This window comes from Phoenix dactylifera, unplaced genomic scaffold, assembly GCF_009389715.1.
Source record: "Phoenix dactylifera cultivar Barhee BC4 unplaced genomic scaffold, palm_55x_up_171113_PBpolish2nd_filt_p 001256F, whole genome shotgun sequence".
In the NCBI taxonomy this organism is placed as follows: domain Eukaryota; kingdom Viridiplantae; phylum Streptophyta; class Magnoliopsida; order Arecales; family Arecaceae; genus Phoenix; species Phoenix dactylifera.
In genome coordinates, this window is record NW_024068590.1 from 101,310 (window position 1) to 114,574 (window position 13,265).

At 41.4% G+C, this 13,265-nt stretch overlaps 1 non-coding gene across 1 annotated transcript; it reads right to left on the minus strand.

Annotated features, from left to right (window-relative positions):
* Positions 1–7,842: 7,842 nt before the first annotated feature.
* LOC113461944 lies at positions 7,843–7,948 on the minus strand. Its single transcript, XR_003384201.1, has one exon. It is a non-coding gene; the product is annotated as a small nucleolar RNA R71 (small nucleolar RNA).
* Positions 7,949–13,265: the final 5,317 nt, after the last annotated feature.

Consider the following 13,265-nt stretch of genomic DNA (forward strand, 5'->3'; position numbering starts at 1 on the left):
ACGAATCCGTGTTGTACTCGGAGGGATCGATTGGCTTGGACGATGGAGCTCTATTATGATAGGAATAGCTGGCCGAGTGTTGGATTTGGTTCGGAAGAGTGTACGACTTTGTTCTTTGAACAGGCTCTAGAAAGGGACTCGGATTGGTTGAAGCTTTGGGATCCATGCAACTAGATGATATACTTTGACATATGCGAAACAAATAATTGAAGGGATTTTATTAAAATAGGATCATGTGGAAAAAGAGTTGGAATGAGTGAGGGAAAATTTAGGTGAACGTATGAAGAGTCAGGAATTAATGGGAAGCACTGGGTTTTGGAAAAGAGTTATTGGAGTCGACTCTAAAAATATAAAATTATGAAATGATGTAGTGTCCGTTTAGGCTTTACCTAATTGAGCTTGACTTGACCTGCATGCATTAAACTTAATCAATAAATAATCAAATCAAACTTGAATTACCTTTGATAATTCATTAAAATGCACTGGTGAAGGTAATACATTTTTTAGTTGAATTTACAAAATATGTGAATTAAAATAATGATAAGTGCTATGAATAAGATATTAATTTATGCATTATTTAGCACTTATCAGGGCATCCCAATCCTCCTTAGAGGAGGATTAGGGCTAACCAAGAGGGGCCTAATGTGGCAAGAAGGGCTAACTAAGAGGGACCCAAAATTGGTTTACCCTTTTTCCTCGGTGCGGCAAGAAAAGAGGGGCCGGCGCCCCTCTTGGAAATAAGTCAAGGGCTCCTAACTTGTAGGAGCCCTTCATGCCTTTAAAAGGAGAAGTGGGCGGCACCCTAGGGCATTCATTGAAGCCCTATTCCTCTCCAACTCGTGGCCCCCTTCCTCCCTTTGGTCTTCAGCCGCAAGCAAGGAAGAACAAGAAGGCCTTGGCGGCCTCCTCCCCTTCCCTTCCTTCTTCCAAAGCAGGGAAAAGAAAGGCTGTGTCTAGCTTTTGGTTCTTCTTCAAAGATCCTTTCTTCTTCTTCCTCCTTCCAAGCATAATCAAGAGTTGATTAAAAGGAAAGAAATCAGCCATCAAAAGAAGTCTCTGCAAGGAAGCTAGCACCCCGGGGAGACAAGGAAACCTTGATCGGTCCTCTTCTTCATGTGGATACCCGTAGAGGCCGGACGCTTGTGCGGCTTCAAGTGAACCCTCTTCCAAAACCACGATCATCAGGTTGCGATGATCACCTACCCGTACAAAGGTGAAGATCTGATCTTCCTAATGTTTCAAAAGTATTTAATCCTTATCTAACTACGAACGATTTTTGAACAACGTTCATGCGATGAACGGTTGATCCCGCACATGCCTCTTCCGCTGCGCCTGAATTTTTAAAAAATTTTCTACGGCATGGGCGGGTTCTAACACTCAGGGTTTCACTTTCAGTGATGGTGATCACAAGGTCTGCAAGCTGCAAAGATCCATTTATGGACTAAAGCAAGCATCTCGGAGTTGGAACACTCATTTCGATGATGTGATCAAATCGTTTGATTTCATCAAGAACGAAGAGGAACCATGTGTGTACAAAAAGGTCAGTGGGAGGGCTATAGTATTCCTCGTATTGTACGTGGATGATATACTCCTAATTGGGAATGATATTCCCATGCTCACATCGGTCAAGTTATGGCTGTCTAAGAAGTTCTCCATGAAAAATCTAGGTGAAGCATCTGATATTTTGGGGATTAAGGTCTATAGAGATAGATCTAAGAGGATGCTTGGCCTATCACAGAAAATGTACATAGAGGAAGTGCTGAAGAGGTTCAGCATGGAAAAGTCTAAGAGGGGATTGTTACCCCTAAGGCATGGGATAAATCTCTCCAAAAAGATGTGCCCCAAAACATCTGAAGAGATTCAGCGCATGAGTAGGATCACTTATGCATCGGCAATAGGGAGCCTCATGTATGCCATGCTATGTACTCGACTTGATATAGCACATGCTGTGAGTGCCACGAGCAGATATCAGTCAAATCCAGGCGAGGAGCACTGGATAGCTATGAAAAATATCCTTAAGTACTTGAGAAGGACTAAGGATCTGTTTTTGGTCTTTGGGGGAGGCACAGAGTTAAAGGTAGAAGGATATACTGATTAAGACTTCATGAGTGATCCTGATGATAGAAAGTCTATATCAGGATATGTATTTTTATGCAATGGAGGATCGGTAAATTAGAAGAGTTCCAAGCAACTGATTATTGCAGATTCTACCATGGAAGCTGTTCGTCCTTTCCTGTCTAACTAAAAATATGCTAAACAGATCGTTGTTAGAACCGACAAACAAAGTTTAAATTTAATTTTACTCTTACCTTTTCTACTCGAAGAATAGCGGTTGTAAGAGATCGATCCACAGGGAGGCGATTGGAGTTGCATAAAATTAGAACGTTCACTCGGTTTTGAAATCGATTTTTGAATAATAAAAGAAAAACATTACTTCGGGGATGTGGAATAATTCTCTAGTCTATTAGAGAATATTTTCTATTCGAAAAATAAACAAAGAAAAGAAAGAGAACTTGCAATTGAAATTTGATGCAGAGTAGGGGTCGATTTCTAAAGACAGAATATAAATTAAAATCGTCAATCGAACTGCAAGGATTAATTCCAAGGTTATCTTAAAATTAAGAATTCTAGAATGCATATAATAAATTGTAGAATATTAAATTAAAACTTAGACATGTATTGCATAAAAGAAAAATTAAAAGATTTCATAAAGAAAACAGAAATTTAACTAAACCTAGAACAAAGTTTGCATGACAGGGAAATGATAGATTCGATAAAAGAAAATTCATTACAAATAAAAGTGGAGATTGGAAACCTAATGTTTCTTTTCTTTTGCAAATAACATAAAAAAAATAAAACAAAGAGCTTCTCCCTCCCGTTAGAACATAAAGTATTTTTTTTATATTCTTTTCTTCCCCAAAAACAGAGCTCCCTTGTTTTTCTTCTCAGCCGAAGCAGCCGAGCTCTCTCCTTTCTTCTTCTTCTTCCTTGGACCAGCCGGCTCCTACCACTCCGAGCTCTCCTCCTCCTCCTCCTTCTTCTCCTCTTATAGCCGCAGAGTTTCTTGAAATGGAATCACGGAAGGGGGATTTCGAATCCGGCTCGGGCGCTGGGATTTTGGGATGCTTCACGGCCGGCTGCGAGATCTCGGGAGGAGCCGATCTTGGCCTCGGTGGATGGTGGACCAGTCGCGGAAGGAAGGAAGCGCGTGGGATGAGCTGGGATGCGTGGATCCGGGACGATGGATTCAGACGCTGGGATTTCGGGCGTTGCTGGCACGGTGGCTGGCACGGATGCGGGACTTCCTTCTTCGGTTGCTGGTTTGGGAGCGGGATCGATGGGGAGGAGTCGATCGTGGAAGGGATCCAGTGTGGATCGGCTGGAACACGGGATCTCGGCTTGCTGGCATGGTGGCTGGCACGGATGCGGGACCGCCGGGATCATGGAAGAGCTGAGAGCGTGATCGTCGGGAGGAAGGAGACGCGCGGGCGGCTTGGATCACGGAAGCGAATCGGGAGCTGGGATTTTCCTTGCTGGGATGCTTGCTTCAAGGGATTCCAGGAGGTGGGGACGCGGGCTGGTGAATTCTTTCTTCTCCCCTTCTTTCGCACGGGATCTGGCACGCGGTTGGGATGCTGAGGATTTTGCCGGGATCACGGATGAGAGGCGCGCTTGGATCTCGAGAGAAAGGAAAGGGCGGTGATGCACTGCAGGCGGCTGGAGTGGAAGATGAATCGGGAGCTGGAAGACACCAAGTTCCGTCCAATTAGTCATATATAAAAAAATAGTATGATATGAAATTTGGCTTGTAGACGGGTCATCTATTCTGGCTCGAGGTCAAGTGCAATTCTTTCAAGTCATAGGTCACCCAGCACCTTATAGTTATGAGATAGCCAATTTAGATTTGCCCAAAATTATTTTCCAAAAGCACAAAAGAAATGGACCCGATTCGGACCCAAACCCGACTCGAATCCGAACCCGACTCGGACCCGATTTGAAGTCAAATTTGTACTCAATGTGCATTTTATCTCTAATTTATACTAATCTATGTTAAACCCAAATATAATATTAATCCAGTGAATTTATCATTATCGGTTAACAATAACACTAATTTTAGTAACATGTAGGTCGCACTTTTGTGCTTTCATCAGAAGCAGAGTACATTGCTGCATCGGATGCTGCGAAGGAAGCGTTCTGGTACAAGAAGTTTGTCGAAGAGCTAGGAGTCATGTCATCAGATGCCATAATCCTTTTCTGCGACAACAACGACGCCATAGCCCTAGCTAAGGAGCCGAGGTCTCACCAGAAGTCCAAGCACATAGAGCGATGATTTCATCTAATTCGCGACTACCTCAAAAAGAAATATGTAGAGGTGCAGAGAGTAGACTCCACTGATAACGTGGCGGACCCATTCACTAAGTAGCTGAGTCAGAAGAAATTAGAAGTTCATCTTGAAAAAATTGATAAGTGCTTGATAATCTATAATTTAGTTATCTTTCCATAGCACTTATTAATGTTCTTAAACTGATAAATACGTATTTTACCATGAAATTGAATGATCATTGAAATAAATTTAAATTATGGTAAGAGGTAAATAATTCTTTTCTTAAACCAGATTCTGAACTTGTCTCTCTCTTGATTGCAATCTTTCATGAAAAGTATAGAAAAACATATAAGGAGATTGTGTTGACCCGGCTAAGATTATAATTAAATGGGCTTTGGTCTTGATTAGATTAAAAGTTATAATTGTACAGGAAAATATTTGATTAACCCTCTTATTAAGTCACGGTCCTGCTTTTAGCCTTGTTGAGTCCAGTCTGAAGCAGTTTAGCAAAAATTAAATTTAAACGACATTGGGCTCGAGAGTAAGTTCAAGCAAATCAACGATCATGACCCACCTCAAACCCAAAGTCAATTCCCAACCAATTCATTACCTGCCTTCATATAAAATTGATAAATTTAAAATAAGAAAAAAAAGAAAATAATGAATATAATAAAATAAAAATAATTTCGGGAAGAATCACTGAAAACACTGTTCATATGAATAGTGTCCCGTGAAAACACTGTTCATATGAACAGTGTCCCGTGAAAACACTGTTCATATGAACAGTGTTAAAAAAATAAAATATAATAACAAATGAGTTCACTGTTTATCTTCTTCTCCCCTCCCCCGCAGTGCATCACGGCCGAGATTCCCATCGATTCTCCCGTTCCAGCCACGAGATGGCGTCGCCTAAGAAATCCTCCATGCGGTGCAGCCAACCTTCCGTTCCTCCGCCTGCGCCTCCGCCTCCGCACAGCGGCCATTCGGAGCGATCCTCCCAGCCGCATCAACCGCGTGCCATTCGCCGCCCGTTCCACCTCCCAGCAGCCGGAAATCACTCCTCCACGATCAACGCTTCCAGCATCCCATGAAATCAAGCATCTAGCCGTCTCCCTCTGCCGGATTTGAGCCATTCCAACCGTCCGCAATCCCATGAAATTGGCGAATCTTTCTTCTTTCACTCCACATTAATCCCGCAGCCAGCTCCCATCGGATGAGCATCCGAGATTCGCATCCTCACCAGTGTACTCCCAGGGGATCCATCACCGGTGAGAGGGTCTATATGAAGAGGCCATCGGCAAAGAGAAGGGGGGGGGGCTTTGACAGAAAAATAGGGGAGACCCCTGTTTCGGTGAAAAGAAGAAGAAAGCCGAGAGGGAGAGAAAAAGAAATAAAAAAAAAGAGAAAGGAGGGGGAAAGAGAATATTTTGTGATATTTTGGGAAGAATGAGAGGGGAAGACTTTCACTTGAAGATGGGAGGTCGTCCGGAAGCCATGCGCGGCTAAACATCTAGTCTAGGGCTGGATGAAGCCCTAGCAATGTATCAGGGCATTGTAGTTCTTATTTTTTTATTATTTTGGAGCTTGTTTAAATTCTTATTTTCAATGAAATATTCCTTTATGATATTTAAACTTTGAGCATGCTAGTTACTAATCATGTTTGCTAAAGTAGTCTAAGATGATTCATGCCTAGGAAGATGAAGTGTGCTGCATCCTAGATTAGCATACTTAGGTAGACACTTCATGCTACACCGAAGATGGATCTTCCTAACACTCTTTATGCTTTTATTTTAAAAGGCTTGTAGCCAATTTGCATGCCTCTCCAAAAGATAAAAATTAAGAACACAGTCCCTAATGCAATGCTACGCGGTGGATTCCAAACCCTAGATCTATCTACTTTGATAAATTTCAATTCGTACTCATAGATTAATTTAGTTAAATCAAGTTAGCAAATCCTTCTTCTTGATTTATTTTTAAAAGAAAAATAACTTATTCTTCAATTCCTGTGGACCGACACTCGTAATCACTATCCTACAGAATACGTGCTATTGCATGGTTTATTTTTGAAATTGAAATAACCGATCAATTTTTGGCGCCATTGCCGGGGAATGCTAGCATAGTTATTTTTCCTATCATTAAAAAAAATTAATTAATTAAAAAAAAACTTTCAAAAAAAATATATATATAGCTAAAATAAAATAAAAAAATTATTTTCTATTATTGTTACTTTTTATCTCCTTTTTCTCTTCTACTAATTTTTTTTTAATTTTTCTTTTGGTCTTATTTGATCAGGAATCGAAGAGGAGATCTGGGCTATCAAAAAGGAATGCTTTAGAGGTTTGCTTAAAAATTTTAAATTGCTGGAAAAATTCTCTTTGGTAACCTCTAAACCTTTCTTATTTAAATTAATTATTAGCTTGAAATTTTGTGGTGATTGTTTGATTTCAATTTCAGCAAAAGTGTGAATGCATGCTTAATACACATACACAAATTAATCCGCACATAGTAAGGGCAATCACCCCAACAAGATAAGAGCCAGATTTCATCACCAGACTCTTGCCCAACTTAGGTGAACTCAATCTCACATAGTGTCACTTTAATTAAAATCAATTAGACGTTGGCTCCTAGGGACATTCGAGCTCAATAGGACGAAGATCACCGAAAGTTGCACCAATTTCGCTCTGTGGCTTAGTTGATGTCTAGGCAAGCTTTGTCCCTATAAGGAAGACAGTTCATCTGTTCGAGGCAAGTGGATTTTAAGTGGGACCTTTGCGAACGCATCGTGACCCCTCCACTTACCTGGGAGCTTACCTGGTCAACTCGGTTCATTAGACCGGATTGGAGGCTTAGGTGCCCTCTTCAAACCAGTTAGGAGCTGTCTAGTGGTTTTAGGACAAAGACTAGGATTGATATGCTTTTCTCTTTTATTGCATGCTTGACTGATCGAGTATTAGTGTATGCTAGCACCGGTAAGTACCGTGCGTGTCTCCCGGGGCATTCACTATTCCTATTTTAAGGGTTTAGTTTGCAAGGGAGTCGTTCTAGAATACTTGACCTATTACCTTTTGACCCTGAAATAGAACGAACCCTTAGGAACATTCGAGCTAAGATCATAACATTAGAATCATCCCCACCTCTTAAGATGGCTGAAGAATAACCCAAACTCCTGAGGGAGTATTTTACTCCCACTATTTACACTTCCCCATCTTGCATTCGATTATCTGAGGTAGCAGCTGTACAATATGAAATAAAGTCTAGTGTGATCCAAATGCTCCCATCTTTTTATGGGCTCACCAACGAAGCCCCATACAAACATTTAGATGAATTTCTTGAGATTTGCACCACTGTCAAGATTCAGAACTTCACTGATGATGCCCTGAAACTTAGGTTATTCCCCTTCTTCCTTAAAGATAGAGCCAAACAATGGCTAAATTCTTTAGAAGCCAATTCGATTCATTCCTGGGGTCAAATGCAACAAGAATTCCTTAAAAAATACTTTCCCATAGGAAGAACGAACCAGTTTAGACGTGCCATCACGAGCTTCTCCCAAACTGAGGGAGAAGAATTTCATAAAACTTGGAAGAGATTTAGGGACCTAATCCGTAAATGCCCTCATCATCAAATACCTAAGTGGCAACTAGTGCAATGTTTCTATGATGGATTGACTGAACGAAACCGTCAGATGATCGATGCTGCATGCGGGGGGACATTCATGCTTCAAAATGAGCATGAAGCATGGCAATTATTTGAAAACCTTAATGAAAACTCCCTCCACCATGCTTCCTGTTCTCGACAAGCACCCCCGAGTTCACAAAGAAAAGGGACCATTTGTGAAATAAGTCATTCTATGGACCTGTCTAGCAAGGTAGATGCATTATCCCATAAGATTGACCAACTGATGATAGGAGGGCATTTCATTAGCCATTCCCAAGCACAAGTGTGTACTATCTGTTCTAGCCCATCCCATCCTATCCATGAGTGCCCCTCAGCGCCCCAATTCCCCAAACTCGTGCAAGAACACATCAATGCTGCTCAAACACAGCCCAGACTGGGTAATGACCCATTTTCCAATACATATAACCTGGGATGGCGGAATCATCCAAACTTTTCTTGGAAGCAGCAAGCTTCGAATACTGCCCAACCCTATTCCCAAAATTTTCAAAACCCTCAGAATTTTCAAACCCCACAAAATATTCATCCCAACCGTCCATCGACTCAATTTCAACACACTCCTCCCCCACTACAAAAAAACACAGCCTTTGAGGAGAAAGTGTTGAACGCCCTTCAAGGTTTGGAAACCATTGCACAATTGGTGCACTCTCACACGCAATCCATCACCAAGCTAGAATCCCAGATGGGGCTGTTAGATGTATGCCCTAGAAGCCAATCTGGCTGACACATTATTAATTCTAGGGACATAATTTTGTACTTGACTATTTATTATTAAATAAATAAAAGGCATCTTTTCATTCATATTGTTTATGTGTCTATGAATCGTCCAAGAAATTAATAAGATGATGATACATATTCTCAAGAGTTGAGAATTTGAGCCATGTATCATTGGTGATTAGTTTCTAAATGCTCCTGATCAATGGATCATCACGAGGACGGTGATCGATCCGATCAGTGCACAGATCACTTTCCTTCTAGATGGACGAGACTTGAGTCCACAGTGTAGGGACACTGAAGTGATAGTGCAGGTGCTTGTTAGAGAACAAGGGTACTGAGCGTGACCAAGACAAGAAGTCACTTGGATGTCTATCCACTCGTCAGTGACTTGCTTGATGTTGCAGTAGTGTGACTGGTCCTTTGACCTGCGGTGCTTCGGCTACTCACAGTGAGGTTATTGTAGTTTGACTGCACACATACATGGTCTCTAGCCATATGGGTCCATGCAGTGTAGATTGGCTGCAGTAAGTTCACTGTAGGAGTAGGGTATGCACCTATATGGAATCTATCGACCTTGATAGATAAGGAGAAATCCTATGTGATTTATAAGACTGAGTTCGTAAGACCTCGGCCGGGGCAGTATGCACAGTGGAGAAAGAGTTTTCCACTCTCGAACTTAAGTCGAATAAATTTTGACATATGACAGACGAAGGAGTTTGACGAGTTATCCATGACCTCCGTCTTGTAGGGATCCACGATAGAAGGACTGTAACACATGACAACTGCACCTAGAGGTTCATCATTCTATTCTGCTGGGTAGCCACTACATGCTGCTAGGTGTCACTGGTGGATGGTGGGACTCATAGGGATTATCTTGATGATCGATAAACCCTAATGAGTTGAGTTGGAATCGTTCCAACCCATTGAAAGGAGTTTTCAATGATACTGAGATGGAGATCTCAATATATCTCATTACCAGTCAGATTAGAACCTATGAGGTCACACACATTAGAGGTTCTGATTATTAGGATTGTCGATTTGTGATTTGGAATCACAATGTCAATTGTCAATAAGATTGATGTACAAAATAACCCACTAAGAGTTAGTGAGTTAAATGGAAGAATTAAATAATTATAATTAGATTATAATTAAGTTTTTTATTGCTGATTAATTAAGTCAAATTATGATGGGTCTGATCCAAAAGAAATTTGACTCAAATCCTAGTCAAGAGTTGGCTAGATCGAGTCCCAAAAATCCTACCTAAATTCAGCCTTTTTCTTTATATGGAGCCTCCCTTTTAATGCCCTATTTTGAGGAGTCAAGGGGCAGCCAAGAGGGCAAGAAGGAGCGTGGACCCCTCTCCTTCTTTGCTGGGAGCCAGCGCCCCTTGATTCAAGGAATCAAGGGGCCCGCCAATGCCAAAAAAAGGAGGAGGCGCCAAGGAATCCTAGTGGGACTAGGACCCTTGGCGCCTAGGGTTTTGAACCCTATAAATGGGAGCCCCACATCCCATGCTTTGATGATAAGAACTTCTCCCAGCCGTGGGGCAGCAAGAAGGATTTTTGGGGATTTTTAAATCAGCAAATAGGGAGAGAAAAGAATAAAAAAGGTGAAGGGTTTTCTTCTTCCTTTTGAAGGCTGCACAAGGTGGGATCCTTGTGATTTCTTCTTCCTTCTTCTTCGACATCCAAGAGAGGCTTTTGCAAGGAGCTAGCACCCCGGTGAAGCCCCATCTCTGATCTTCAGCAACCTCGTGTGGATACTTGTAGAGGCCGGACGTTTGTGCGGCTACAAGGAACCAAACCACGATCATCGGTTGCGGTGTTCTTCTACCCGCACAAAGGTGAAGATGAGATCTTCATTTGAAATTTTATATTTCTGATTTTCTAGTAGTTTAACAATTCATAATTAATTATTAGATCTTAGTTTAGTCTCCATCTTAATTCAAAAGTGTTCTGAATCGTTTTGATTCAGAAAAATTTTGAAATCTACCCGATCCTGTTCCGGCGTATGCGATGCACCGGGCCCGGCATGCGGATTCCGCCGCGAACGTCGCGCCGCTGTGGGGCAATCCAACAGTGGTATCAGAGCCAGGTTTTGGGGATCCAATTAAGATAATAGTTAATTAATTATGAATTAGTTCTGATTTTTTAATTATTATGCATGCTGAAAAATTCTGCGTGCTGAAATTTCGTGTTGCTGAAAATTTTCAGCATGCTGATTTTGTTAGATCGATCATGCGATGTTAGTTTTAAAATTATGATATGATTATGATGTTTAAAATTAAGGTATTGCATGATCTGGATCTCAGATGGTTGCATAATAAAATTAAAATCAGATTAGATAAAATCATGCATGAGATGCATGCGGTGATGATCATAGGATTCAAACCCTTTTGGTATCGAATGTAATGACCTGCGATGTGATCTGTAATGTCATGTAATTTTGTAGATGCTTGCATGCATCTTATTTAATATTTTGAGAGGCCTGCGTGCCTTCTAAAAGGGAGATGTAATTTATTTTTATTTTTATTTTATATCTGGTTGTATTTCTGTGATGTGATGTACGTCAACGATCAAATCAAAGATGATGCATGAGATGAGCAGGGGTCTAAGCGGCTGATGGCGATTGGATCAAGAGTTGGTCAAGGATCGAATCAAGGAGGCTTGAAACCAATTCAAGAGTTGAAGACCAGTTGATCGATTGACGTGCATGTGCTTGTAATATGACCTAACTAGAATCTATGATCATCACCTATTTAAATTTTAGCTTTAATTATTGCTGCGATCATAACTGCCTGCAATGTGCCGTTTGCATGTGATGTGAATGAGAGTCGGGTAGATAGGTTTACATGTGATGTAGCAAACCCAATTGAGACCTAAATTAAAACCTCCTCAATCAAGTCGAGAGTGAACCGACATGAGCAAGTCATATTAGATTAATTGATCTAATTGGTGTCTAGGAAAGCATTAAAGGTGGTTACTTAATTAGGACCTTACTCTCTGAGTAAGGGGAGCCTCCCACATGCTTACCTGGCCAATTGTTCGATTACCTCTTATGAAGAGCTCAAGTTGGAAACACTAAGACCTGATTAACCAATATTAAGTCCATAGGTCTTCCACTGTAGTAGAGCTGCTAAGGCCTTTCTGATGTTGATTTGTCTCGGCTGGACACAGTGGTCAAGTTGCATCGGGGGGCTGGACCTCTCTATAGACATGAGATGTTGTAGGGTAAAGGTGGGGTTGGGCACCAATAACTGTTAGGTGAGGACCCAATGACGACTTTATTCCTACGGTTATACGGTGGGTCTGACTTAACTAAGAAATGGGACCAATAACTGTTAGGTGAGGTTTTCATGGCTTAGAGACCAAGTTACACTGCAACATGCTTCAGAAGCATTGTACAAGAGTTGTACATTCATCAATCTATGTGTCACCAATAACTGTTAGGTGAGGTGGCATGTAAATTGATGGGACCGCAGTACCCACTAGAAACCCTAGTCGTGTGGGATTTCCGTTTTCCTTCCAGGGGAGTGTGAGGGATTCGAGAAAAGAGTGGGAGTTACATTTGTTCTAAAAGACCTTAGAACAGATTAGGATCAAGTACAAAAGTCTAACTAGAATCTTTACTCTCTGCAGATACAATGTCAGCTTCAAACCCTTTGACCCGTATTCTTGAGACCAACCGACTGACCGGAACCAATTACAAAGACTGGCTTAGAAACCTCAAAATTGTTTTGGACTGTGAGAAAATAGGCTACATACTCGATTCAGATATCCCCACACTACCAACACGTCCTACTGATGTTCAGCGTGAGATGCATAAAAAGTGGTTGGATGATGACATTAGAGTAAAATGCTATATGATGGCATCCATGTCAAATGAACTCCAATGCCAGCATGAAAATATGAAGACTGCTAGGGACATACTGACACACCTACAAGAGTTGTATGGTGAGCAGAGTCGCACAGCTCGTTTTGAAGTGTCCAAGAGGCTTTTCAAAGCGAAGATGCGCGAGGGGCAGTCTGTCCATGATCACGGTCTGACTATGATCAAGGACCTAGAGGAGCTTGAGAAGCTCGGAATGAACATGCACAAGGAATTGCAAGTGGATTTGATCCTACAGTCACTTCCTGATTCATTTAGTCAGTTTATAGTAAACTACCACATGAATAAGATTGAATGCACTAAGACTGAACTGATAAATATGTTGGTAACTACTGAGGGAGCCTTGAAAGGTTCAAGGGGCAATATTTTTGCTGCTGAGTTGACTTCTGGTTCCAAGAGAAAGTCTACTTGGAAGAAAAAGAAGCCTGCTAAGAAGCAGAAGAAAGACAAGAAGCCAAAGAAGGAAGTTCAAAAGAAAAAGGCTAATGACAAAGGAAAATGTTTGCACTGCAATGTCGACGGCCACTGGAAAAGGAACTGTCCTTCATACCTCGAGAGCCTGAAGAACAAGAAGGCTGACACACCTTCAGAAGGTATAGACTTGCTCATAATTGAAACTAATCTAACGGTTTCTTCTACTTCCAGTTGGGTTATAGATTCTGGT